General features: G+C 40.3%; 1 long non-coding RNA gene across 1 annotated transcript; it reads right to left on the bottom strand.

Moving 5' to 3' along the window:
- Positions 1–601: 601 nt before the first annotated feature.
- On the bottom strand, positions 602–1,805 carry LOC149212211 (uncharacterized). The gene is made up of 2 exons (XR_016250221.1): positions 1,134–1,805; positions 602–840 (listed from the first exon to the last, which is right to left on the bottom strand). It is a non-coding gene; the product is annotated as an uncharacterized LOC149212211 (long non-coding RNA).
- Positions 1,806–5,711: the final 3,906 nt, after the last annotated feature.

Below are 5,711 nucleotides of genomic sequence, written 5' to 3'. Positions count from 1 at the left end.
ATCCAATAAAGTCAGAACCACTCTCAAACATCCTAAGTCAATTCATAGTAATGTTAAAAATTCAAGTAAAAGGATAAAAATGAACCATTTTCATCTTTTTACTTTAAGAATTTAACATTACCATGAATTGCATAGCATCAGTAAGACAATATCACCAAATACTAGGCTTCCCAAGTCAAAAATCATTGTCTTTTTTAGAAAAAAAAATTGCATTCAAAAAGTCCTTGGCAACATTGTTCAAAACAAGTGGGTTTTCTACTGAGCCGGCCAAAAAGGGTCTGGTTCACTCTGATCCAAACCGGTTTTGCCCTCTAACTGATCAGACTGGCAGATCTGAGCGGTTGGTCCAGTTCTGATAACATTGGTTTGACTTACTGAAACTCGTCAAATAATATCACTTGTAATACCTTTAAATTCTTTCACATGAGCAAGAGACCATTTGGAAGGTTTTTGAAGCTTTTTGGAAAAAGCAGTGGACTTCTTGCAAGTATTTAACAAGTTTTTATTTGAGTTTTGTCATGGGTTTTCTTTCCATGATGATGGTTGAAGTGTGTACTTAAAATAATGGATGTCTCACAACAGACAATTTCAAAACACACAATTCAATCTCCAAAGATTCCAAATACCAATTTTTTTTTATTAATATAAATGCTACAACATAGGAAATTCAGGTAAATTTATTTTGTATCTGACCTTTAGTCAGCCAACTAAGAGATATTACAAGACAGCTCATGAGATGTTACAAATAGCACTTGACGCTTTGGAGAAACTTGTGCAAATACAGCCTCGCTGTCAGATTTTGAACTTGCATCATCATCATGATAAAAGTCCCGACTACCACTACAGTACAACAAACGAATATTCAGATATTCAATTTCATAAATAAATAGCAAAGTCATTATGAATTAAGCACTTTGTTATTGTTGGTTTGATTTTGATGGGTGACCTAAAAAATACTATCCTCATACTAAGTGAATATATATATATAAAGAGTAATGTAACTTTCGAACGGAGGGTCTCAACAAAACTACTGTGAACAAAAATAATAATGATAGGTGCGTGTAGAACCGGGGGTGTCAACAAAACTGCTGCTAACAAAAATAATAACTATAAGTTTGTGAAGAAAGCCCTACCCGGAAACTCCAGTCTTGCACTTAACTCATGGTATACCGGGGCAGGTTGCCTACGGACGCAGGATTTGCGACAGGGTTTCCATAGGGGTGAGCTAGGGCTTCAAATAATAACTATAAGTTGGTGAAAAAACCCTACTCGGAAACCCTAGTCTTGCACTTAACTCATGGTATACAGAGGCAGGTTGCCTGCGGCCGCAGGATTTGAGACAGGGTTTCCATAGGGGTGAGCTAGGGCTTCCACTATCAACAGCAAGATAAGTCTTATGGGAGAGGGTTTCCATAGGGGCGAGCTAGGGCTTTCCACTATCAACAGCAAGATAGTCTTATGGGAGAGGGTTTCCATTGGGTTTAGGTAGGGCTTCCATCATCAACATCAAGATAAGTCTTCTTTATGGGGTGAGGACGTGGCAACGTTGCTGGCAATGGAAGAGGACATCGTGGATTACTCAGTTGACCTGCTGGAGGGTTGGTGGATCTGGTCAAGCCTGCTTCCACTCTCGTTTGGGTTTACTCAGAGCGCGGGAAGGAGCTACATGGCGGGGTCAGATTCATTGAACGAGGACATGACGCAAGTACTCGGCGAGGCGAGGAGAGGGTGGGATCCAAGTTGGCGAGGGGGCGGAGGAATGGATAGGTAACCCCGAGGGCATTAACGCCATTAATGTTATTGGAGTAACACCTCTCGTGACACATAATGGTGAGGATGTAGCATGTGATTTTTAACATTTATTGTGATAATAAAGAAAAAACATTTAACTTATTACATGTAAAGCAATTAGATATTTTTAGCTTACAAATCCGGAGTATATGTATATTTTTAGCTTACATTTCAAGCAACCAGATCCGGTGAATAATTAGAATAATGTGTTTTAGGTAAATAATGTTTTTATACGGCGTTGTCTATCGATAAATTTGTCTTGATGGTAGTTTTTTTTTTTTTTTCTCGCGGGAATTTGGTAAAAAAAATTCAAAAAATCGTAAGGGTGGAGTGTTTGAATCGTTTTTTGATTGTGGGAATGGATTGAGCACCATCAAGAACCGGTGGGGCATCCAAAATCTTGAAGTTTGACACTTGTAACTCAGATTTTCAAAAATCTATGTTGGATTTTATCATAATCTTACCAAAATTTCTATTATTTTCTAGGCTAATTTGTGGGTTTTTTAGACTATGATTTTTATAATACAAAGGCCTAATGTTTTTTTCTTTCTTCAAAAAAGAAAAATTACGACCACTTATTCTGGTTTTTACTAGGGAGTTTGCATTTTCATTATGTAATTGTTTTGGCTAGTTTGTAGTGAAACCAAAGGAAGGTTTCATCATAAAATTATTGGATAATGGATCTTTTCCTTCAATAGTGGTTCTACTACCATTGAAGTTGGGTGCCAAGGGCACTCTTTTCTTGAATGAGAAAGGATACCCAAGAAATAGAAATATATCAAAAGGGTAGAGAAGTTGGTAAGCTTGGTTTTAGGGGCTACAATTAGGCTCACTGAGATGATGGATTGGGAAGAATTGGTGGTTGTTGGTTAGTTTATTGGGAAAAAGATGAATGAGGATAGTCTTAAGGAGTGGACCAAGGTAAACTTTGAAGTTGTGATTGGGTACCCTTCTTGCATTCTAACATTGGAAAAATGGTGGCTAGTATGAGTGTTCAAATAGGTTACTGAGGTAAACAATATTCTGCACATTAGATGGAAGTGGGGTTTTCAAAATTTATTCATGAAAAAATGACACGTGGACTTTGATGCCATAACTACATGAATCAATATCCTTCTCGTTTGGGTTGTGCATTTTGGGTCCTTGTTTGGTTAGTGGTTCGACGATGTATTCAAGGTAAGTGGGAATGCTCTAGGCTCATGTTGACGATTCTTTTTGAGATACAAGATATTATGGGATGACAAGAATTCTAGTGGGTTTTGAGACAATCAAGGGATTGGCCAAGGAAATGGTAATTGGCATGGGATAAACCATTGGTAGCTCACTCAAGACTATGAAGGCATTCCTTTGAAGTGTGGAAGATGCCATAGCCATTGGCATTTAGCAACAGAATGCACATACCCTTGGTGAAGGAAAACATGGATACATAAAACTCAACCAAAAATGTTGGGGATGGAATTGGTGGAAACCCCTACTCTTTAGAGAGATAACGAGGAAGCTAGAAACAAATGGGCCAGTGAGAAAGCTCTGGTTTTACCACGAGAATTACACAAATAATCGATGATCTTGTGTGTAAACAAAGAACAGAGCTTTGATGCTTAGTGACAACAAAGTCAACAAGTTGTCTTTGGGTAAGTCACCTCAAATGCCCCCCCCCCCCTTACAAAAGAAAATCTATTGAAAATTTAGTCTTTGGATCTTGGTGGATAGAGGTAGAAACTAAAGGGATAGAATCTATTTGTGAATTCTTACCATGCCTATCTAGCATCAAAATCCTTGTTTCCTTGACACTTAACCCCTTATGTGGGATTGAAAGTTCTTTGGTAGAAGACAATGTCCAAGTAGTGACATATACCTCCTGTAGATAAGAAACAAAGGCACATGTTCCTTCATGTGATTCCATTCCATAGGAAAACTCCAAATGCAACCTTTAGATGCATAGATAAAGGGACCTCATACTTCCCTAGACAAGTGGTCGAGGGGATTAGAGTACTTTGATGAGAAAGGAAAAAATCCTAATTAGAGACAGACGAAGTCTTATTTGTCCATGTCATAGAATCAAACATCCCCAGAGATCAGATGTGGGAAACAACTTTCATTTATAGGGGGGACCTTAGAGAAAATGCCCCTTGTGAGGGTCTCAAATGATCTTTCTAACACTAAGTTGTCGAGGGTTGGCTTGAATCCCTTTAATAAATTAGAAAGTTTGATGTTATTAACCTGCTTCAGGAGATTATGACAAATGGAGAGAAAACAATTCAAGAAATGTCCAAAACTAAGTGGGTGGGAATTCAGTGATATTGATACCATTAGGACATTTGGTAGGAGCACAAGTCATTGGTTGAAGTGTTCCTTCATCCTAACTAACTCTTGGACTTTTAATTCAAGTCTAGGGGTTTCTCTCTTCTCATGGATATGGGGAATTAATTGGGGAATTAACTCCCTATTCTAAATGTTAATGGGTTATACTTGGACAAGGTGGAGTACTAGGATAATTTTTTCAAATTAGAATGCATATAGATTTGTTTGGTGGTGATGGCTCGGATGAACCCTAGAGCCTGATCGGGAGAGGCGATTTTTGAGATCCTCTGGTTCCGTTGTGGGCTTCTGCGGGCTCTACCCTTGCAGTTTAGCTTCCCACTGCGCTCCCAGGACGCTTGCTGAGCGGGCCTGTCATGGAGCAAACGGTCTTTCAAGGGGGTCCTTCCTTCAAACAGCAGGTGGTGGGCTCCTCTCACGCACCTAACACCTCCTTCTTCACTCGTCTTACCTCTTCATCAGTCGTTCCTCGTTCGAATCAGGAACTCCGACCACGCTCCCCTCATCAGGAAAATGACAAAGCTATCATAGCCCCTCAACAAGAAGGATCTGACACTAGAGGCACAGAGAAGTCAGGGGTTACGGCTTGCGCTTCAACCCCGTCAAAAAACCCTGACAACCCTAAATCGGGTGCCACAGATACGGCTCAGGATAAGTTCCAATCAGCAAAGGCCTACCATCCAAAGGCAGCAAAAATTCCAGAAATAATCATACAAGAACCCGACATAGAAGCTTACAGAGATTACATGAAGGAACATGCGGTTATATGTAAGTTTATGGGAATCTGGCCCTCTGAAAGAGCTCTGAAAGGATGGATACAGGCCAAATGGAACCCTAAAGGGACAATAGAACTGCAACTTGGATCGAAGGGTTTCTTTACAGTTATTTTCGCTCTTCTGGAGGACAAGGATCGCATCTTCGAAGGAGGGCCTTATTTTTTCAACTCCGCCGGTCTATACATGAGATTCTGGAAGGAGAACTTCATGCCAGAACAAGAAGACTTCACTAGGGTCCCAGTATGGATCCGACTATATTCTCTCCCTACGGACTATTGGGCACCATCGGTGCTTCAAGCCATTGGAAACGGATTGGGAGAATACATCAAAATGTCAGAAGGCACAAGAAATGGACACTACATCTCATATGCTCGTATATGTGCCTATATGGATGTTTCAGGAGCTTTGCCCGAAGCTATCAGCCTGAACTTCAGGGACGAAATATGGACCCAACCAGTGGATTATGAACATATCCCATTCAGATGTCGGAAATGCCATGAGCACGGCCATCTTTTCCGAGATTGCCCACAGAATAAACCACCTCCAAAAGATGACCCAACTGGGGCTAAAGGTGAACAGGGATTTATCAAAGTTACTCACAAAAACAAGCAAGCTAGAAGGAACACTACAGGAAAGGAGGCCCCCAAGCAGGCGACACACAACAGATACGAAATCCTTTCATCAACAACAGCGGAGAAAGGCCAGGTGAGCAACAACATAGAACAAATTCCAGATCAAAACAAGGAAATGGACACGGAAATGGAAAACACCACAAACCCAGCCACAACTGAACAGGCAACTCAGGAAGAAACGGAAATGGACTAC

The sequence above is a fragment of the Pinus tabuliformis genome, chromosome 1_1 (genome assembly GCF_031772625.1).
Source record: "Pinus tabuliformis cultivar Carrire ecotype Pingquan chromosome 1_1, CPIR1, whole genome shotgun sequence".
NCBI classification, from domain to species: Eukaryota; Viridiplantae; Streptophyta; class Pinopsida; order Pinales; family Pinaceae; genus Pinus; species Pinus tabuliformis.
Note: the sequence above shows the minus strand (reverse complement) of the source record. Positions and strands in the feature narration are given on the sequence as shown.